The 23503-nt window shown below is 44.3% G+C and overlaps 1 protein-coding gene across 2 annotated transcripts in view; it reads right to left on the bottom strand.

Moving 5' to 3' along the window:
• The window catches only part of TIGD3 (tigger transposable element derived 3), a 36192-nt gene extending 14427 nt beyond the window's left edge, over positions 1 to 21765 (bottom strand). Inside the window, exons 1-2 of one of the 2 annotated variants that reach the window (XR_003858293.1) lie at positions 21631 to 21765; positions 4004 to 4660 (exon numbers count right to left, since the gene is read on the bottom strand). The gene's annotated coding sequence lies outside the window, so the exon portion shown is untranslated. Of the gene's footprint in view, positions 1 to 4003; positions 4661 to 21630 lie in introns of those variants that run through there. The other variant, XM_029613431.1, reaches the window with a different exon arrangement.
• Positions 21766 to 23503: the final 1738 nt, after the last annotated feature.

Below are 23503 nucleotides of genomic sequence, written 5' to 3'. Positions count from 1 at the left end.
GCCCAAAGAGTCCGTACTCGCGCGCGCGCGTGCGAGGCCACTGCAAGCGGGGCAAGGAAATGGCGGAGACCACATGGGCCTATGCGCGTCCCTGGGAGCCGGAGGGTGGTGAGCGCAGCGTTCCCTGGCCCGAAGGTAAGCGCCAGTCAACGAGGAGAGAGGGGAAGCGGAGCATACCGCAACACTGAGTTGTCCTCCCTGGCATTTCATTTTGTGACCCCTAGTTCTATTGTTTTCTTTCCAAGAAAAAGGTTCAAAGTTTGTACTCATTAAAACTTTTTAGGTATCTGATTGTCTGAATCATATCTCCCCTGCACATCCTCTCTTCAAGGGTATATATATTCGGATCCTTCAGACCCCACATCATTTCGGTTGCCCTTCTCTGGACTGTCTCCACCCTGTCTCTATTCTTTTTTGAGATAAGGACTCCAGAATTGAACATAGTACTTCAGGTGAGGCCTCTGCAAGGACCTGTACAAGAGCATCATCACCTCCTCTTACTGGTTATTCTTCTCTCTGTGCAGCCCAGCATTCTTCTGGCTTTAGCTATTGCCTTGTCATATTGTTTTGCCATCTTCAGATCACAGACACTATTATTGTGGGAGTGTGAGGGTGTGTACATGTGTATGTGTATGTGGGAAGGATAGAGTGAGGGTGTATGTGTTGGGGAGGGAGAGACTTTGGCTGAGTGTGTGTGTGAGAGAGACAGAGTGAATGGGTGAGAATGCTTGTGGAAGACAGAGAGGGAGTGTGGGTGGATGTGTGTGTGAGAGAGATAGAGATAGTCTGTGGATGACTATGAGTTAGAGAGAGAGAGTGGGCATGTGTGTGAAAGAGAGCATGTGTGCATGCGTATGTGAGAAAAATTGTGGGTGGATGGGTGTGAGAGAGAGCACAAGAAATTGTGGGTGAGTGAGTATGTGCATAGGAGGCAGAGGGTGTGTCTGTGTGGAAGAGAGTATGTGTGTTGGGGGAGAGAGAGTGGATAGGTGTGTGTGGGAGACAGAGAGAGAGTGAGTACATGTGTGTGAGAGAGAGAGAGAAACTGTGTGTGGGGGTGTGTGGGGGAGAGAGAGAGTGTGTGTGTGGGAAAGAGGGAATGTGGGTGGGTGTTGTGTGTGGGGGATAGAGAGAGAGAATTTGTGGGTTTGTGAGGGAGAGAGAGAGTAGTGGGTGTATGAGGGAGAGAGAAAGTGGATGGGTGTGTATGTGGGAGAGACTGTAGGTGAGTGAGTCTGTGAAAGAAAGAGAGAGAATGGGTGTGTATATAGGAGAGACACAGTGTGTGTAGTCACCGTATGTATGCAGGAGAGAGAGAGAGAGAGTGTGTGTGTGTGTTTGGGAGAGAGAAACTGTGTTGATGTGTTTGTGTGAGAGAGAAAGTGTGAGTGTATGGGAAAGATAGAGTGAATGTGTGTGTGTATGTGTGAGAAAGAATGGATGGGTGAAAGTTCCTGTGGGGGAGAGAGAGAGAATGTTGGTGGATATGTGGAAGAGAAAGTGTGGCTGTCTGTGTGGGAAAGTGTATGTGTGCGTGGATGTGTATTTGAAGGTGTGTGGGGAAGAAAAGGTGTGGGTGAATGTGTTCGTGTGAGAGGGTGGGATTGGGTGTGGGTGGGGAGAGAGTGTGTATGTGTGTATGGAAGATATTAGAGTGAAGATGTGTGTGTGTCAGAGAGAGAGAGTGGATGAATGAGTCTGCCTGTGGGAGAGATAGAGAAAGAGAATGTGGGTTGTGTGTAGAAGAGAGATGATGGGTGTGTGGGGGATAGGGAGAGTGTGTGCGTATGTGTGGGAGTCAGAGAATGTAGGTGGGTGGGTGGGAGAAAGTGTGTAGGTGGTTGTCTTTGTGGGAGAGAGAGAGAGTGTGTGTGTGTGAATGAGAGTATCTGTCTATGTGTGAGAGATTGAGTTTGGGTGTGTTTTTCAGTGGGAGGCTGTGTGTGGGAGAGGGAGAAAATATTAATGACTATTTGAGAGACAGGGCGTGTGTATGTGTATGAGTGTGTTTGGGTATGTGTGTGTGTGAGAGAGAGTGAGTGTGTAAGTGGATGTGTGTGTGTGGAAGAGAGAGAGAGAGAGAAAGAGTATGTGGGTGTATGGGTGTCTGGAAAAGAGGGAATGTGGGTTGATGTGTGAGTGGGAAAGAGAGAGAGTGTGTGTATTTGTGTGGGATAGGTGGGAAAGATAGAACCTGTGATTGTGTGTACGAGTGGGACAGAGAGAGTATGTGTGAGTGTGGATGTATGTTTTTGAGAGAGAATGTGTGGGGGTGTGTAGTTGTGAGAGAGAGAGAAAGTGTGGGTATGTATGTGTGGGAGAAAGAGAGGGGGAGACAATGTGTTTGAGTTTGTGAGAGAGACAGTGTGAGTGGGTATGTGTGTGGAAGAGAGAGAATAGATGAGTGGATATAAGAAGGAGAGAGAAAAGGTGGGTGAGTGTCTCTGTGGAAGAGGAAAATAAATTGTGGGTGATGTGTTGGAAAGAGAGAGAGAGGGTGGATGCATATGTGTGTGATAGAGAGGGAGAGAGAGAAACTATGTGGGTGGGTGTCGCTGTGGAAGAGAGAATGGGGCTGGATATGTATGAGAGAAAGAGAGAAAGTGTGGGTGGGTGTATGTGTGGGAGATAGAATGGATGGGTGCATGAGTGAGAGAGAGAGTTTCCAAGTGTGTGTGTTTTTGGGGAGAGGGAGATTGTGTAGGTGAGCGTGTGGGAGAGAGAAAACGTGGATTTGTGTGTATGTGTGGGAGAGAGAAAGTATGTGCGTGCGTGGATGTGTGTTTGGGGGAGAGAGAGTGTATGTGGGTGTTGGGAGAGTGTGTTTGTGGGAGACAGAGACAGTTTGGGTGGGTATGTGTGTAGGAGAGTGAGTGTGTGGGAGAAAATATTTGTGTATCTCTGGACAGTGAATGTTTGTGTGGGTGTTTTATGTGTGGGAGAGATAGAGTGTAAGTGTGGTGGGAGAGAGAGTGTTTGTGAATGAGAGAGAGTGGGTGGTTGAGTGTCTCTGGGAGAGACAGAGTGCGGTTTTGTGTGTGTGAGAGGGAGAGAGTGTGGGTGGATGCATGTGTGTTTGAGAGAGAGGGAGTGTATAGATGGGTGTCTGAATGATAGAGAGAGTGTGGAGGGATATGTATGTGGGGGAGAGAGTGTGAATGTGTGTGTGAGAGGGGGAAAGTGTGGGTGGCTGTGTGTGATTGAGAGACAAAGTGTGTGTGAGTGTGGATGTACATTTGGGAGAGAGTATTTTCTGCTTTTCTGTAATTTTTTTGAGCTCTTCAAAAATTAATGCTTGCTCCAGGCAAGCATTAATTTTTGTGGGTTAAAATGTGCGCATCGAGTGCACACTCATCATGAATTTACATGTGATGAGCGCTGTTACCTACTCACTCAATTGGACATGCGTTTTGGATGCGCTAACCCCCGTTTTACATCGAGGGTTATGGGCATGCATCCAAAACGCACGACCAGTCATGTGTTGAGCTGTGCACTGTGGCCAGCGCACAGTATTGCATCGGCCTGTGAGGGCCGTAATAACAGGTGTTACAGCTGTAAGCAGCTCCCTAGCTATAAATGTAACTGCTGTGAAATGAACCCCTGTCTATTTCCCTTCTTATGTGATCAGGGCTACCATTGGAAAACTTGTCTCTTAACGCCCATTAGACATCCTGCAACACCAGCAGAAGAAAAAGTACAAAAAGCGAACATGGTTGATCCTAGAGCACACCTTTGGCATTTCCAAGAGCTGCTTCAGATGTCTGGACAAAACGGGAAGGTTATTACTATATACAGCTGTAAAGGTTTGCCACAATTTCACTGCCTGCTGTGTCCTGCACAACAAAGTTACACAATGAGGAATACCAACACCGGATGAGAAGAAAAAAAACATATGGTACGGAGTTAGATTCACAGCCAGATATACCAAGCTTTCACTCATAAACATCAGCTGCTGCCCTGTCTCAAAGAAACAGATTCATGTTTTAAAAGTGAAAAGTGCATATTTAATTATAGTGCAAGGGAAGGTAAAAAGTGAAATAACATGAATGTAGTTAGCAAGATTCCCCCCTCCCCCCATGTGCCACAGCGTACCCTCTGGTGAGCTCCTCAGAGGGGCAGTGTCCGAGGGTTGTGTTCCCCTCATGAGGCTCTTCTTTCACCTTATCACCTTGGGAGGTGGAAAGGCCAGGAGTCATCACCTGCCCCTCCCCCATCAGCATAGACATTTTGTACAATAGATACAGAGTCCGGGCACACCTGTAGCTGTGCAGCTGCTGCAGCAGCCAGAGGGGCAAGCTGCTGTGTCAGCAGCTGGAAGGCAGAAACAACATTGTTTAGGAGTTCAGTCTGCTGCTCACTGTTGTATGCCTCTCCTGTGCTGCCCGCATGCCCTCCATAGCGTCAACTAAATGCTGAGCGTACACCAGCATGTGTTGCTTTTCAGCGCATGGCCCCTCTTCTTGCATTTCTGCTTCCTCTCCTTCATGCTGGAAGGGTGGCGATCTATTATCAGGCTCCGCGCCTCCTTCTTCCTGTATTCGGGGAGCTGGGGACACAGGGTTGATGTTATCAGTGTTGGGCTCCTCAATGTTCTCTTGCTGGCAAGGCTGTTGATGGGAACCACCTGGCAGGGCATTATCATCCTCGTGACAGCTCTGTCCTGAAGTGTGGGAAGAGTTAATAGTTTGCATAAGCGTATAGACCTTATTTGTTAATAAAAGCATGAGTTATGAAGTCTGGTAAGACATAACAGACACAATGGAGGAGGGAGGTCCCAAAAAACACAAGTATCAACCAGTCATTTTCAACATGGCAATGATACACATTCTAGATTTGGCAGAACTGCCTAGGCAATGCCAGGGTTGCACGGTATTATTTAACATCCACAGATACTTGTGCAGAAGAAGATAGAGGAAATATATGACGACGGGTAGCTAAATGACAAGTGAATTGGTCAGCAGAATAGCCAAAATCCAGAGTCACTCCTGCTGCAAGAAGGGATGTATAGGTAATATAATCATATTGTAGTAGAAAAGAATAGCAAAAGTACACATCGCTGTTTGCAATGCTGCAAACCATGTAACTGAGCAACTCTGGAGGCTAGGTGCAATACACATAAAAGCACTCCAGGTGTATGCTATAAGGGTAGATGCATTATGGAGGCAATATAGTATGGACCACATACGCAATACTCAATTTGGTGTTTAGTATTACTAAAAAGAAACCAGCCTTAATAATTGGACATCATATAAGCAGCTGTATGTAATGGCCAGAGGTACACAATTTTTTTTTTTTTAAATGGTACCATACCTCAGTTCATTGCAATGCAGTAATGTCTTTGAAACTTTTGCAGAAGTCTGAGAACTGCAAACAGTATGGCCAGCATGCTATAACTGTTAGGAGCATTCAGCATACTCCCACATCCCAGGATATAGTCCTAAAAAGGCCTATGAAAAGTTGATGGGGAGAAGAGTGAGGGGTTTTTCTGTTATTCTCATACTATGTGCACTTCATGTTCCTGGTGTTGCAGGATTCACTGGTCAGGAACACACAGCATCCCAGTCCCTTACATGTTTATACACTTACAAATGCAGTGCATAACTAGTTTTGTAAGAGCACTATAAACAAAAGACAGACTTTACAGCCCGTAAAAGATATACTTACTTGTGGGTCTGCCAATCCTGGAGCTGTCTACTCCGGTCACGCTACTGCCTGCAACATTATCAAGGCTCCCCAGTATAATCCGCCTCCAGAAGAGGGGGGGACACCCTGTCTGAGGCAGGGAAAAGGAGAGTAGCTGCCTGCTTCTTCTTTGCCTCTCAGCGTAGCAACTTTCATCTGGCCTTCAGGTCCTCCACCTCCCTTGTTGTACCTATGCACTGCATTCACCTGGTGGCATACAGAATGCCAGGTTTCTAGTTTCGAAAAGACACTGTGTTCCCCAAACAGTATCCCCTCATTTTGTTAGATGAGGTGCACCCCCATCCCACTCCCTGAATGACTTTTCTTAAACCTCTCCCCTTTCCTGCCATCGCGCTAAGCTCTGAGAGGCATCTAGCTGGTTAAGTTTTAAATAATAAACAGTTAATTGTTGTATAATGAGAAACAGCCAGATAAATGTGTCACACTTAATTGGATAATAATTCCATTTGGTCACTGAAATTGGACATTACTCCAGCATGAATATATGATGTACAGCCGATGAATTAACACAGAACTTTTATTTAAAACATATCCAGCCGAAATAACAAACTGCCCAATTTGGTACAGTTATTTGACAGCTATATAAGGGATGGCTTTTCGGGGTAAATGCCACACTTGCAGATACTGTGTAGTGACTTGGACATGCAAACTATTTCTCTATGAAACTATTTCTCTAGCAACTATTTCAGTTTATAGCTATGCAATAAGAAGGCAATGTGAAAACTACCTGGGATGTGATCCAGATCTTTCCTGTATAGAGGCAACATACAGTGGGAACAGATGCAAGGCAATTGGCTTGAGGCAGATGAGAGATTTCACTGGTGGAGAGATACATGTATATTGTTTGAACTGGTGTCAGCACTTGTCACACTTTACTGGTCTCAACTGTCACAATCCTCCTTTGATTAGCTAAAACCAGATTTTCTGGCTAGTAGAATTTGATTGAAGACTCTTTCAAAAAGCTCTGATTATACAAAGGGAATCAACAGCCAGCAATGAATAAATGCTGACAGGTCATAACTAATATATTTGTTATTTTCCTCTCTGTCCCACCTGAAGTGACATTTATGGAGTAGGGTGTACTTGCTGAAAGAGGCATATGCAAGAGGTAGTCCATGAACACAAAGGCAAGTGTGGGATGTAGTAATCCAAAAGAACCGAATGAGATGGGGGTGGTGAAAGACTATTGTGCACAGACTGGGAGAGGGACTTTGGGGTGTTAGTGTCTGGGGATCTGAAGGCAACGAGAAAATGTGACAAGGCGTTGCAACAGCCAGAGGGATGCTGGGCTGCATAGAAAGAGGAATAACCAGCGGAAAAAAAGGAGGTGATAATGCCCTTGTATAAGTCTTTGGTGAGGCCTTGTTATGGTTAGTACAGAGCTAGGGTAGACATGACCATTAGCATGAGGCTTAGGTAGATTAGGTTAAGGATTGTTGGCCTATTCGCTTCTTTGAGCCAGTATTGCAGAAAAGAGTTCGGGATAACATCATGAACACAGTTATACTTTCCCACGGGAATAAGACATTGTGACCAGTTTCAAGATACTTCCTCCAACATGTTAATAAGCTAAATAACTAACTCAAGGGCGGTGTATTCTCGAGCAAGAGAGAAGGTTTTCCCCACATATGTATCACCTCGGCTGCTTTGAGACCATGTGAGTTCGCATTGCTCATTCTTTAGACATGCTAGAGCCCACAGTTGAGGTTTGTGAGTAATTCGCCTTGGATTTTCAATAAATATTTCCAAGCTTATTGACAGCTTTAACCCTGCATCTTTCCCACAATCATTTTCTTCTACTGTTACACCTAGCTGGTCTGATTTTGACCTGCTGTCCACAACTGAGATTTGCACTATTGTCTCAGAAATGAAAGACAGTTTCTGCCCTTTTAACACCTGATCCACAGCTCTGATTAAGATAATGTGGTCTGAATTAAGTAACATGATCAAACAGGCCTACTACCGGCTAATCTTGAGTCCACAGTAGTATGTCCCATTCCAAAAAAAACATAACCCTACTGCATCTGACCCCTCTATCAACCCATCTCGTTGCTCCCACTACTTGCTAAAGTAATAAAAAAGATACTAATACAGCAACTCCAGAAATTTTTAGATGACAAACCTTTATTAAATGAGGCTCAATTTGGGTTACGGTCAAGCCACAGCACAGAACTACTTCTCTTCTTGATTAGAGATGGTCAGAGGGGGCTCTGAGGCTGGCCTACAAAATGCACTGATGCCATTAGAATTGACCTCTGCCTTTGATACCATCAACCATTTGATTCTATTACAGCACTTAGAGTCCTTGGATATTTCTTGGAGTGTTCTCTCCTGGATTACTATTTTCCTTGGTGATCATTCTTAGTGTTGCTTTTGGTAATCTCACTCAAAATCTTTCTCTTTATCTACTGGGGTTCCGCAAGTGTTGGCACTCTCGCCAATCTTGTTCAATATCTATATGCTTTCTTGCTGCACTTTACTATCTCAAATGGGTTCTTACATTCAAGTTATATGTGGACAATATTCAGTTTCAGCTTCCTTTCTCTTCACCCTTTGATAACTTGGCTGGCAAATTGTTAAACTGTTTATCTAAGATAAAAATGTGGCTCTCTCAGAAAGTCTGATAATCAACTTAAGCAAAGCCGAGATTGCAGTGCTCTCCCCTAAGGAGCAATGTAACATTCCCGAGCAGTGGCTTTTTGAAGACACCTCAGTTTCTATCAAATCCTGCTCCTGGGACTTAGGGTTCAAGAGAGACTCCTGTTTATCTTTCCGTCCCCAGATTCAATCGGTTGTTCATATTTGTTTTTTCAAATTACGCTTATTATGCTCATTAAAACCTTTCTTGAATAAGTAAGGACTTTCAGATTGTCACTGAGGCTTTTGTTCTCAATTCACTAGATTACTGTAACTCTTTTTACATGGATTGTCCGAAATCCTCTCTGAAGGCTCTTCAGTTAATACAAAACTGTGTGGCTCATCTTATTTCTGGTTATTCTGGATGTGGCCACATAATGCCTATACTGGTAAAACTACACTGGCTCCCAGTTCTTTGGCAAATTAAATTCAAAATCCTGACAGTTTTCAAATTGATTCATAGTTCATCGCCTCGCTCTTTCACAGGATTGCCAAGATATAGCTCAGTGCGCCTCCTTCGATCTTCTAGACATCTTCTGGTTGTACCCACACTCAAGCTAGTCTGGTTAAGTGATTCTCATGAAAGAATGTTTCAAGTAGTTGGTCCAACTTTATGGAACAAGTTTCCCAAATCCCTGAAATTAGAAAACAACTACCTGCATTTCAGGAAATTCTTAAAAGCCTTTCTGTTTTCCTCTGCATTGGACCTGCCTTCAGGGGTCATAGCTAATTTCCTTTGCCCCTCAGGTTGATGACAAGCCTAGACCAGTATGCAGGTATTCTGGGTCGACTGATTGTGGCTTGTGTTGAGTGTCTGTTGCAGGTTAATTTGTGTCATGTTAGGTTACTTCTTTTATGCATGTGGTATTGTTACCCGCTAAGAATTGTGGATCGGCGGGTTACACATTTTTTAAATAAGTAAATAAATATGCCTGCAAAGACATCTCTCCCCTTTTTCCTCAAGGAAATAACCCATTGCAGAGACTGCTCAGCTAAGCATGGATCGAAGAATTTCTACTGCTAATTGGAAAGATAAGAAGGAAAAAAAATCAGAGCCTGGAACACAGCACAGTCTGTGAAAAAAGGACTAGAATAAAGAATGTGAAAAACAACACACAGTACAGCAACATCAATGAGTGCATCAGCAGCAGCAGCAGCAGCAGAAACAGCACCAAGAACAATCAACTACTGACCAGACACCGGCATCCTGCTTCCTTCACTTCTGGCAAAAGTGGGGAACAGAGTGGCTTGGGTAAGAGATAAACCTCTTCATTTTGGAAAGGGGTGGCCAACCTTTTATGCACCAATAGCAAAGGGATCAGATTAGTATCAAAGAGTCTTACATTGTTTTAAGAAATGAAGGGTCCCCTTTAAGGAACAGGGCAGTTGCAAGAGATAGCAAGCAGGGTAACTGCCTAGGGTACCAAGCTGGGGGACCATCACATTACCTTTTTGAGTCTGTGTGCAAGTCCAAAAGGGGGGGGGGAGGGGGTGCCAAAAGCAACCCTTCCCTGGGGCAATGTTATGGGCAGCAACTTCTCTGCATAGGGGGAAGAGTCACCAAGGACAATCCTCCTTCCCCTTATCTCTCTCTATCTCTCAACACCCCCACCCTGTGCCAAACCTCTCTCTCTCTCAGTCCCAACCTGCCCCTGCCAGTCTCTCTCAATCTTGGCACCTGTCCCTCTGTTAATTACCTACCCTTTTTCCACCAGTCTGTCTGGCTCTCTCCACCAGTCTCTGTTCTCTCACCAGGTCCCCAAAAATCTCTCTCAATCCTCCCACCCTATCTCCACCAGTCCCTAACCAACATCCCCCTCTCTCCTGCTCTGCCCAATGTCTGTCTGTCTTTCTCTCTCTCACTCGCAATCTCGCCACCCTGTCCCTTTCTCGCTCAGCAGCCTCAGCATAACATCCCTCACCCCCCCCCAAGAAATATGATGGGGGTTTGGCAGCCCCCTCCATAACTCCTTTTACACTCTTATATCCTCCTTCTCCCCTGACACCCTCTCTTTTCCCCCAGCCCCATCCCCTCCTACCTCTCTGTCCCTCATTTTCACCCCCAGTGCCTTCACAAACTCTGGCTCTGTCACTGGCCTCTCTCTTTGCCACCTCTGGCTCTCTCTCATACATGCACTCATCAGCACTTCTGCCTCAGCCCCGCTCTGACATTATTTCTGGCTCTATCATCCCCAACCACCGCCTCTGGTGTTCTTTATACCCACACCCTCCCACTCTGGATGTCTCCTACCTCTCTACTGCCATTCCTCCAGTTCTTTTGAATCACTTATTCCCCCATCCCTGGCTTTCTTGTCCTCTCTCCTTCTCTCCGTTCCCCCATCCTAGCCATGGGCCTCTCACACTTGCTGCAGAACACATGGCACAATGGACCTCGGGGAGGAATAAGGTGCCAGACAGTCCAATCTGTATTGTTGACTTCAGGGAGATGGGGAGGAAGATGACATTCATCCCTTACTCCTCCTTGTACTGTCCAACCTCATTTTAACCTCTCCTCAACTCTTCCAATATTCACCCCTTATCATGTCACTTCCAAAGTTATGGACCGCTCTTCCCGCAAGCATTTATATCTCTCCCCTCCCACAATATTCACCTTCTCATACTGCACCCCAGACATTCATCCTTTGTCTTGCTGAAATCATTCTGGCCTGACTGGAGTTCTGGGTGACTCCCTCCTACCCTCAGCTGAATCCCAAATCCTGTGAACACAGTGAACTGCTGGGCCTGGAGCAGCGTTCATGCCAGCTTCTTCCCTCTGGACAGCACAACAGAAAAGAGTATTCCAGGCTGTAGGTGGCTGGGAGGCTGGACGGGATAGGCAGGGCTGGAACAGGGAGCTGACTGGCTCTTTGCTGTCCTGTCTTTCTCCCTCCCTTCCTGTCCTCCAGGGCTGCTGGTTGCAGATAGGATGGGAGGGACAGAGCAAGGATGAACAGTGAAAAATCTCTGCCCCCAGTGCTTCAGACTCTCCCTACAGTTTCTGCTGCAATTAACATTGTGAGGACAGGAGAGGAGGAGTTGGAGCAGGGAATAAACTGGTTCTTTTATGCTGTGTGTGTGCTCCTTGGTTCAGTCCCTCCTCTCCTGTCCTCTGCAGTGGTGCTCAGTTGTCATGGAACAAAGCACAAGAGCCACATTTCGCACATGAAAGAGCCACTTATGCTTCCTGAGCCAGAAGTTGGCCACCCCTGATTTAGGTAACTAGGCCTGGAAAGATATTTCTGTGGGGAGCTGGCTTACCATAGCTTCTAATTTTGTGCTTTGTTATCTACTAGGATTATAATAAATGTTATAGACCACTAGTTGGTCTCTCTTGTCTCTATATTTCACTCATGCTTCCTGCTAGTAATGTTAGTGGCTGTAGCAGTTCTGGAGTCCTTATCTCAGAAAGGATAAGAACAGGATAGAAGCAGTCCAGAGAAAGGAGACCAAAATGATGTGACGTCTACCTCAAAAGCTATATGAGATGAGACTGAAGGACCTGTCTACTCTAAAAGAGAGGAGGTGCAGGGGAGATATGATACAGATCTTCACATTCCTGAAAGATATTAATGATGCAGAAACATCTTGGGTTATAGTCAGTAAGCTGAATAGTGGACAAATTATCCGGCTAAAATTAGCCAGATAACTTGACTTGTACATTCAACAGGATAAACGTCCTGCTGAATATACTTTCCTAAAGTTATTCGATTACATGTAACTGGATAACTAAAAAATCTGAACTGGCTTTGTTTGGATATTCTGTATCAGAAAAGCAGAGCCTTCCTCTATTATTCAATATACACAAAGCAAAAAGAAGAGGCACACCATATATATTTTCTAAATACATTTTCAAAAAATCTCAAACATTTAAAACATTAATTTATTTATTTTTTTTTATCACAGCCACAGCATCAGACTAAAGGTGTTAGAAGTTCAATAACCCAACTCTTGCTTCGCAATGGGCTGCAGACAGCGTCAGAAAGAACACCAATAAATCAATTATCTGCTAGTTGGCTATGCCTCAACACATTTTTTACTAGGGGAAAAACACTTTATTTAACTGAATATGACTATCTTATTCTCAATATGAAGGGCTGGCTCTTGAATCCGACTACACAGCCAAAGTCGACTCTGTGTATTATGGCTTATGTTAGATGACAATATACTAAAAAGAAATACACAGTGTCGACTTTGGCTGTAATTTAATTTCTTTGAATAATTTTGTGTCATCTGCAAATTTGATCACTTCACATGTCATACCTCTTTCCATATCATTTATAAATTTATTAAAAATCATTGGTCTAAGTACAGATCCCTGAGGCATTCCACTGTTTACCTTCTTCCACTGTGAAAACAGACCATTTAATCCTCCCCTCTGTTTACTGTCTTTTAACCAGTTTGTAATCCATGAAAGGACATTGCCTCCTCTCCCATGACTTAGCTTTCTTAGAAGCCTCTCATGAGGAACTTTGTCAAACTCCTTCTGAAAATTGAAATACACCACAGCTACCGGTTCACCTTTATCCACATGTTTATTCATCCCTTCAAAAAAATGTAGCAGGTTTGTGAGGCAAGACTTCCCTTGGGTAAATCCATGCTGGATGTGTCCTATTAAACCATGTCTATCTATATGTTCTGTGATTTTATTCTTTATAATAGTTTGCACAAATTTTCCTGGCACTGAAGTCAGGCTCACGGATCTATAGTTACCTGGGTCACTTCTGGAGCCCTTTTTAAACATTGGGGTTACATTGGCTGTCTTCCAGTCTTCAGGTACAACGGATGATTTTAATGATAGGTTACAAATTACTTGTAATGGGTCTGAAATTTCAGTTTTTTAGTTCTTTCAGAACCCTGGGGTATATACCATCTGTTCCAGGTGATTTGTTACTCTTCAATTTGTCAGTCTGGCCTACTATATCTTCCAGGTTCATCCTAATTTGGTTCAGTTCATCTGAATTATCACCCTTGAAAACTGCCTCCAGAATGGGTATCTCCCCAATATCCTCATCAGTAAACATTAATGCAAAGAATTAATTTAGTCTTTCTGCAATGACCATTATCTTCCATCCCTTTAATCCCTCGATCATCTACCAATTCAACCTTCAACCGACTCCCTTGCAGGCTTCCTGCTATGGATATATTTAAAAAAGAACTAAGAGTCATGATATGAAATTTCAGAGGATGACTCAGAACCAATATCAGTAAATATTTCTTCACAGAGAGGGCAGTGGATGCCTGGAATGCTCTTCTGGAAGAAGTGGTGACGAAGAGAACAGTAATAGAATTCAGAAGGATATGGAATAAACACTGCAGATCCCGAAAGGCTAGAGCATAGGTCGGCAAACTGTGATGAAGTTATTTTTATTGGCACACAGCGGCTGCACCTCGCAGGCTGAAAAAACAACCAGGGTGACACCGAAGAGATCAGGGATCTTAACAGCAGAAGAATTATTTTTGTTTGCGGTCCCTCTTTTTTCATGGAAAAACATTGGGGGCAGTGTAACAGCATAACTCCTTCCTCTCTGCTCCCATCTCCTCCCCAGGATCCCTTAACTCCTGTGCCCACCCTAAAACAGGATGACAATGATGATGGCCTTGCAGCTGCTCAGGCACTTCCTCCCTCCTCACCTGAATGGGTGCTTAAAGCAAGGTGGTTCAAAGTGTGAGGCTGGGACCCTGCAGGGGTGGAGGAGCTGCAAGGCCATCACTGTCCTCCTCCTCTTCCTGTTTTACAATAGGGTGCAGTTGAGAGGAGATTTGGGCCAGAGAGGCAGTGAGTTAATAAACTGGGGATTGCCACGGGTGGGGGGAATTAATAAACTGGGTATCACTGTTGGAGGGGGTAACGGAGTTAATGAAATGGGGATCAATGGGGAGGGGGAGGGAAAGTGAACGAGGGAGAAAGTGTGTGTGCAATAACTTCTTCCTCTCTGCCTGCTAATCCATGACAATCTCAGGGCAACTGGAAATCAAAAGTTCCCAGGTATGGAGAGCAGGGAATTTTTTTTAAATCCTTACTAGCTTTTATTATTGGGTAATATTTAATATGTGTGTTTTGAAATATTTTATGGATGTTTGGGATATTTTTATATGAGCTTTTAAGTACTTGATGTTATTCTATTTGCTAATTTTGTTGAATTATTCTTTTTATTGGTATGGTTGCTGCATTATTCCTCTCACTATGGGGTATACTTACCACTGTAATTGTTTTCTCCCCACCCAATCACAGAGTTCTAGGGGGCCCCCTGCACTTCCTCACAGAGTTCTAAAGAGGACATCCCGGCTCCCCAGCTCCGAAAAGCACCAGTAATGTAACCTGTTTAAAAAAAAGTTTGCCTAGTGGGGCTGAGAGATTGGAGAAGAGTGGTGGTGGCCCTGATTCACAAGAGTGGCAGCAGAGAGGAGGCTGGAAACTACAGGCTGGTTAGCCTCATCTTGGAGGTGGGAAAATTAATGGAGATTCTGCTGAAGGAAAGGATAGTGAACTATCCTCCTGACTGTATCAGGAGGACTGTATCAGGAGGACTGCTGGACTCGAAGCAGCATGGATTCACCAGAGGAAGGTCCTGTCAGACAAATCTGATTGATTTTTTTGATTGGGTTACTAAAGAATTGGATTGAGAAAGAGCGCTCAATGTGATCTACTTGGATTTCAGCAAAGCATTTGATACAGTCCTGAATAGGAGGCTTGTGAATAAAATGAGAAGCTTGGGAGTGAGCACCAAGGTGGTGGCGTGGATTACAAACTGGTTGACAGATAGAAGACAGCGTGTAATGGTAAAAGGAACCTACTCTGAAAAGACAAGCATCAGTGTTGGGACCGGTCCTGTTCAATATCTTTGTGAGCGACATTGCGGAAGGGATAGAAGGTAAAGTTTGTCTACTCACGGATGATACTAACATCTGCAACAGAGTGGACACGCCGGAAGGAGTAGAGAGAATGAGACATGTTTTAAGGAAGCTTGAAGAGAGGTCAAAGATATGGCAGCTGGGATTCAATGCCAAGAAGTGCAGAGTCATCCAACTGGGGTATGGTAATCCAAAAGAGCTGTATGCGATGGAGGGTGCACAGAGCAAGAGAGGGACCTTGGGGTGATAGTGTCTAGCGATCTGAAGATGGCGAAGCAATGTGACAAAGCGATAGTTAAAGCTAGAAGAATGCTGGGCTGCATAGAGAGAGGAATAACCAGTAAGAAAAAGGAGGTGATAATCCCCTTGTACAGATCATTGGTGAGGCCTCACCTGGAGTAATGTGTTCAGTTCTGGAGACTGCATCTCAAAAGGGACAGGATCAAGGCGGTCCAGAGAAGGGCAACCGAAATGGTGGGGTGTCTCCATCAAATGACTTATGAGAGAAGGCTGAAGGACCTAAATATGTACACCATGGAGGAGAAGAGGTGCAGGGGAGATATGATACAGACCTTCAGATACCTGAAAGGTTTTATTGATGCACAATCAACAACAAACCTTTTCCCTTGGAAAGAAATCAGTAGAACTAGGGGTCACGTAATGCACTGGGGTAGATAAGCCAGGTGTCCACCTGTTCCACCTTTCTGTAGTCGCTCTTGCTTCCCGGGGCCTTTTTCCCACCCACTCCAGTAGCAGGGGCACAGCAAGGAAAATCATCACACTGTGAATGCTTCTGTCACTCTTACTTATAACATTAAACAGCAGCGAGAAAAGGATAAAAGAGGCGGGATGGGACAGTCAGGGAGCAGCAAATTTAATATAAACAGCAAATGCACATGAAAGCACAGGTAACATAAACTAGGGTATACGTAGTTCAGTAAACAGAGGATTAAAGTACATAACAAAATATTGATTAAACTGCAGCTAGCACTGGTATTTTGGGTACCACCCAAAAGTGGTTTTTTTTTCCTTTTTTTCTTTTTAAATGTACTAGTTGTGTTCTTGTGCACAAATAAACAAAACAAATGAACAATCAAAATCCTCTCCGGGGCCCAAAGTTTCCTTGGTAAGGTGCAGAACACAGACAGCTGCAAGTCATCTGAGATTTAGGTAACGAGGAAACACCACTGGCTAAATTCTCTCTTCACTCTCACTTGTTTTATAATTCCTTGTTGGTATGACCAGTATACCCCATTCCTCTCAGCTCCACACAACTCTCTCTCAGCTATTGGGGGGGTGTCAGCTTTTTGCTGGCCTTTCTGGGGTACAAAAGTCCGATATCCCACCCTCTGCACAGCAGGCTGAGTGATTAGCTGCCAGTGAACAACCCTCTATAATACCATTCCCTTCTGTGTGACTATATTCAGCACTTCGCTCTTGGCATGGATGGGGGAAGGATGCCTGGTGGGCCCAGCAGCCCCCGACTCCAAAAGCCTGGCAGTCCAACAGTCTCTTGTCCTTCACAGTGAGGATTGGCTGTTCGCCCGCTCCTTTCTCCGAAACAATTCTCCTTGCTCTGTCTCCTCCGGAAGCTGGCTTCTCTCATTCCCTTTCTCTGTCTCTAGCCCAGTCCCACAACCACAACCATTTCCACAGCAGAGCCTGGGCAAAACAAAACTGGGCTTTTTCTTCCTGGTTTGCAGGCCACCTCCATAGACTCTCGCAAGTCAAGGTAACTGCTGTTTTCTTGTCAGTAGCATAAGCATATTATTATGGGGGGGTTTTTAAAACCTGAAACAGCTCTCTCCTGCACCTCTCTGCTTGCAGTGGGGGGGGGGGGGGGGGGAACGTTGTGCAGCAGTTTCCCTGGCAAGAATCTGGAGCATAGTCCTTACCAGTCCAGCTGGAATCTAATGTCCCTGAGTCACCCTGTACAGTCCCAGCACCCTATGGAGACAGGGACCCAAAGTAGCAGATCTTGCCATGCTAATAAAAATATTTCAAAATAGCTGACAAATAGAATAGAATCCTATACTTAAAAACTCATTTAAAAAATGTTTCAAACACCAAAAATATATTGCAAAACAGCAGACACATCAAATAACATCCAATGATTTCAATTAACATGGATAAAAAAAAATCACCTGCTCTCTATACCTGGAAACATTTGATTTGTAGATGCCCTGAGACAAAGAAACCCCTGACCATTTTCAACCATCTAGTAACACTATTCACTAACATTATTCAAGAGCATCAATCAAAAATTCTTCTATATAGGAGTGGGACAGAATCCCAATATAAAATCTGCATCTGCACCTCAAGTTCTACAATACCCTCCATTCACAGAAACTCTCCCAACAAAAGGTGCAGAGCAGTACAAGGACATTTCCCCTTACCACTTACCATAAAAAATATTCAAATTCTGGTGTCACCTGAGTAACAGCAACCTCAACTCTCTCTACTGCCAGGAATACTGTGTGAAGAGTGGCGTTGTTGTGAGCATTTTGTGTTGCAGAGTAGTTGACGCAACCTTGTAGGCAAACCTACAAGACCTACGCTGGCGGCTGGTGAAGGCGCCCTGTCATGGGACAGACTGGAGTTTCACCTATACCAGTCACCTCTCCCGCAGATTGAACCCTTGGGTTCTGATAGTTGGCAGGTCCCTAGGGAAGTGGCTAGAGCAACATTCCAATGGCATGCTAGGGTCAGGGCAGGCAGCAGACTAACGAAGTCAAAAAAAGGCCAAGGTCGGGAGAGGTGGCTAACAAAAATGGTCAGGCCCAGGTAAGAGGTCAGGTCCAGGCAGCAAGCAATCGAGGTCAAGACCTGGAGAGTCAGCCAAGGGTGGATGAAAACACACAGAAGACGAGAAAGGCAGGATAAGGCAAGGCTGGATGAGGTAAGGCTGGATGACAAGAAACAGAACTTGAAGCAAAACACACTGCACAGACAGTAGACCCCTTTCTGAGGCCTCTGATGTGATCAGAGGGCGCCACGGCTAAGTTCCTGCCATGGGCCCTTTAAGGGAGGGACTATTGGCATGCACGCGCCTAAAGGAAGTCAGGAGGAGTGGCAGCAGGCAGCATCCTATGCTGTGCTGAGTGGTGTTTGAAGTCCGAGGTGCCATCTTGACTGCGAAGGAGGCTGACAGCATCTTGAGCAGGTGAGGCTTGGCTGCTGGCAGTGTCCCAACCGCAGAGCTCTGTTGCTGGTGTCAGTGGTAAATGAGGCGGTTCGCGGGACCATTCCACAAGCTGCTAAAGGTAACACGTGGTATAATACAAAATCCTGCAAAAAACATACTCAGAATATAGGAAATCTGCCATACCATGACACCCTAACTACGAGGCTCAAACAGTAACAACCCTACCTGTGAAAAGGCTAAACTGCAAACTGCAACAGGTCCTAAAACACTAATACACCTTCTATTAGGAAAACAGAACGGTATATAAGTTTCTAAATAAATAAATAATTCGGGCTGCTATAGATCCTTATGCAGAAACTACACCTCAGCAGAATACTTCACTTCAGTCACACATGCAGAAACACAGACCCTCACCAAATACAGAATAAAGAGACCAAAAGTTTAAATACAAATGTGCAGACAAAAACTGAACTGGAATCCGCAAGAAGTCAGACTTTGTTTGCATTGCAACAATGGAGAAACAGAAACATCACCATTCCTCATAAAACATCAAACAATACAATCAAGAAACATAAAATAACAATAGTAAAATCATGCTAATAAAAAGAATATTCAAAAACACTGACATATGGAACATCTAATGATTAAAAACTTATATTAATTATTTTTAAGTTTCCCAAACACTAATAAAATATTTAAAAACATCAGACATCAAACAACAACCAACAAAACTAATAGGGATTTAAAAATTCCCCATTCTACATACCTGGGAACTTTTGATTTCCAGTCACCCTGAGATTGCCATGATTTAGTAGGAGTGGGGCTCACAAACTTTCTCTCTCATATATATATATACATGCACATGTTCATTCTCACACACACATGCTCCTTCTCTTTCACACTCACGCATACATTCCCTCTCATACACACATCCTCTTTAACACACATGCTTCTCATACACACACATGCTCCCTCTCATGTACAGAAGCTCTCACATACAAATATGTTCCCTCTCTCTCATATACACACATGCTCTCACACAAACTCCCTCTTTTTCACATTCTTACACACACACACACACACACACACACACATACACACACACACACACTCCTTCTCTCATACACACATGCTCCCTGTCTTTTATACACATATGCTCTCACATACAAGCTCCCTCTCTCTCACACACAGGCTTACACACAAGCTCTCTTTCTCAAATATATGCACACACACATGCAGGCTCACACACCCTCTCTCTTAACTGGGCCTCTCTCTCTCTCTTTTTTCTGGAGTCTGCAGGGGGTGGGGAGTCCTAAAGCCTCCTCTTCACTCAGGCTACCTTTGGATTGGGATGCATTGGTGACCTGTGGCCTCCTTTTGTCTTTGGTCGCTGGCGAGATCAGTTGCGCCGGCAGCCCTATGGCTTCTTTCAGTCCTTGGCAACCAATGGGATGGGATGTGCTGGCAGCCTATCACACCTCTTCTTTCGTGGCCGCCGCAGAATGGGATCCATAGCAGCCTGTTGGGCCTCTTCTTGGCATGGGTTTTCTCCTCTCCTTCTAGAGCTCACTTCCCTCAGACCCCCTGTTATGGTCTGGCAGGTCCCTAGGGCTCCATAAACCACAGGTTGGGATCCATTGCTTTATAACCATCACAACCTGTCCTTTCTTTTCCAAACACAACCAAACCCTTATCCACCCTCACATCACTTCCTGCTTAGATTATTGCACCCTGCTCCTCAGAGGTCTCTCATTCAACCATCTCTATCCATTACTACCTTGCAGATCTCCCAGTGAGTCACTATCCAAAATTCATCTATGCAACTTGTTTTTCATCAGTGCTGTTATAACCATCTAATCCTTCTTCTCAAGTCATTACATTGGCTCCCCTTCTGCTACCTCATACAGTTCCAGTTTATCCTACTCACCTAGAGGTGCCGTCACTCCTTCTTACTTCTTCTCTCTAATCTCCCCTACCATCCCTCCTCATGACCTCTGTTCATCAGGCAAGCTGTGTGGTGTTCTCTTTCATTTCCAACTCCGAACTATGTGCTTTCTACCTGGCTGCACCGTACACCTAGAATAACTTCCTTGAGCTCAGTGCATCATGCCCCTTCTTTAGCCGTATTCAGATCCTACTTCAAATGTGCTTTTCTTAAGCTTTTAAATTTTAACCTCTGGATCTTTTTGATCATAGCTTTGTCAGTTGTAACAGTTCTTCTCTGTAAAATTAATTTCCTGAAACTCCAAATGTTTTGTCTGCATGTCATGACTACATTGCAAGCTCTGTTGGGAAGGAACTATTTCATGTGTATCTATATAATATTGCACACTTTTATTAGTGTTTATAAATTAGTAGTAGCTGCAAGGGGAGTCATCATTCAGTATCAATTCAGGGTACACGGCAAATGAGATAATTTAATGTTAATTTAAGGTACACTGCAGCAGGATTCATTCTTAATTAATGCTGAAGAGGAAGTCATCTTTCAATGTACTTTTATTTGTTTCTCTAATTTAAACACTAATTATGCATGGGTATAACACTGCATTAGCACTGCAATGACACACTGAAAAGCACTGGTGAGCTAGAGGGACACCACTGTACTGTGAACAGTGAATTTTCACTCGCTTCAGAGGTCAGTGCCAAAACCAGCATGTACACAGGGGTTTCAACAACTTCAAGTACTTAAGTCTGCATGCCATTCAGAGAAGCCAGCAAGACATTATCAAGCCTATGCAGGTTGCCAGAATGACTATTCCAGTTACCCAAAGGCCTGACAACCTGACTATCAGAGGTAGACAACTTCCAGTCCTCATTGACACCAATCCACTTGGGATTTCAGGATATCCCTAATGAAAAAGCATGAAATAAATTCCCATGCAATTGAAGAGGTATGCATGCATATTTATGCCATGCATATTCATTAGTGGAAGTTGCATACTAAAGGCTCCAACCCCAGTACTGAAATTTCAGCTCATATCAAGCCTCTCAAAATGCAGACAGCAATGGAGCTCCTCCATACTGTACATGTGAACTACCCATCCCAGAACAGCCAGTTTATGCTTAATGAACACATCCCTAATGTTATCAACACTGCAATCTCACCACAATACATTCCTTAAGAGGAACAAGGGAAGGGAGGATTGGTTTGTTTGTTATTTATGATCTCCGAGGTTTTTAAGCATCAGGGGCTGAGGAATACAGTTTAGATATAGGCCTGAGAGATTACTGAAAGAAGCAAAAAGCAAAGAGGAAGGGGGCCCTGGCAGGATTAAAGCATGCATGCTACATACCTTCTTAGTGGAGGGGGGGGGAGTTCAGATCTGGGTCTTTGGTGATGATTTCACAGCCATTCTTTTGTGTGTGTGTGTGTGTGCATAAGAAAACTCTTTCTCTGCTGGCTGCTGTTTCCCATCTCCAGACTGCCTTGCCTCTCAGCTTGCTGGAAATCATGGATTCAGCGAGTCCTGAGGACTTAACTGGCACAAAGGAAATGCTGGGGAGCCAGAGCAACAAGGGCTGGATGGATTCTCCTCTCCAGATTTTGCCTCTCCCAGTGGGTAATAACTAGCCTCTTTTGTTCAGGTCCTGAATGGGCCACTAAAGAAAAAGTGAGCAGAATAAGCATATAGGCCTTTCTGTACCCTGTAATTTTACCTTACTGTTATTATCCTTATTATGTATGGATATTTTTTCCCTGTACTTTGGTACAGATTGTCAAGCCAATAAAGTTTCCTGAAACTGAATCTGTATAGTGGATGCTTATTATATCTGTGCGTGTATACATATGTATACATGTTGTGGGTATCATGTGTGTGTGTCTGCTCTGTGCATCATATTCAGGATTCTTTTTCTGCCAGTACTGGATGTAGTTAGTACTTTTTTTTTTCCTGTCTCTGCATCAGCCCCTGAGAAATGACAGGAGGGGAGGAGCTGGATTAGGGAGTAGAGTAGCTCTTTTCTATTCTGCCTGCTCTAGCCCTGTATGCTGTGACTAGGGGTAATACAGAACAGCACCAAAATCTGGTAATTGTCCACACTATTAACTATTCTGTACATGGTCATTTTAATTACTGTAAATGAGCAATATTTTGTTTTTCTTATTTATTTTTTCCTCCTTTTAACCATTTCATGTATTATTTTGGCAACACACGTCCAAATTATGTCATGACAAAGATTCCTTGATTAGTCACTGTTGGAAACAGAATACTAGGCTTGATGGACCCTAAGTCTGACCCAGCATCCACTCTCTCTCTCCACTCCTATGTACTCAGAATCCTCTCTCTCTCTCTGTCTCCAACCCACCCTCATCTGCCCAGCACCTTCTCTCCACAACTCCACCCATCCAGCTTCCTTCTTGCTCTACATCTACCCAGCATCCATGACCTACCCTTGTGGAACTGTGTCTTAGAAATGAATATGGAGCACCTGCAGGTTTCCATGAGTTTTGCTGCAAAAATCCCCCTTCCCCCAAATTTTGACACCCTAGGCGACCACCTAGTTTGCCTAATGGAAGACCCAGCCATGGCAGTTACTAAACCCTGTAGCCAATTACAGAGAGTGGGGCTATGTTGCGGCACTGGACACATGACCCAATACCCCCTCCCCCCAACAAGGATGGCCAAGTATCTGAGTATCAGCCCCTTTCGTCTTAGAAAAAAAAGCACATTATATTTATATCTATACTACTGGAAAAGCCTCTCAGTGAATGAAGGGAAACCTAAATGCCAGGGTGTAAACTCAGAGGTCCATATTCAGTGCATTTGTCTGGCAAAACTGGGCACTTAGCTAGGCAAACAGGGATTTGAAAAACTCATGTTTGACTGCCCTAACATAGCTGGATAAGATTTTAGCTGGCTAAAAACTTATCCAACTATATCAGGAGTATTCTGGGGTGGAACAGCATTATCCAACTAACTGGGTCATTCATCAAGCTGCATTTGGGCACTAATATGCATTATATCACATATATTGCACAATATATACAGTATTCTGCATCTCCCCACCTAGATACCCTCCCCTATTACAATGCCTGCTTTGTGTGCAATTTGTATGCATGAATAATGCAAATGCATGCAAAGAAAGTCATTAATAAGCAATATGATGCTAATATTTTATCGCAGCTGACTAAGAAGGTAGCCAGCCACGATAAAATACCACCACCTC

Source organism: Rhinatrema bivittatum, chromosome 8, assembly GCF_901001135.1.
Source record: "Rhinatrema bivittatum chromosome 8, aRhiBiv1.1, whole genome shotgun sequence".
In the NCBI taxonomy this organism is placed as follows: Eukaryota; Metazoa; Chordata; class Amphibia; order Gymnophiona; family Rhinatrematidae; genus Rhinatrema; species Rhinatrema bivittatum.
Note: the sequence above shows the minus strand (reverse complement) of the source record. Positions and strands in the feature narration are given on the sequence as shown.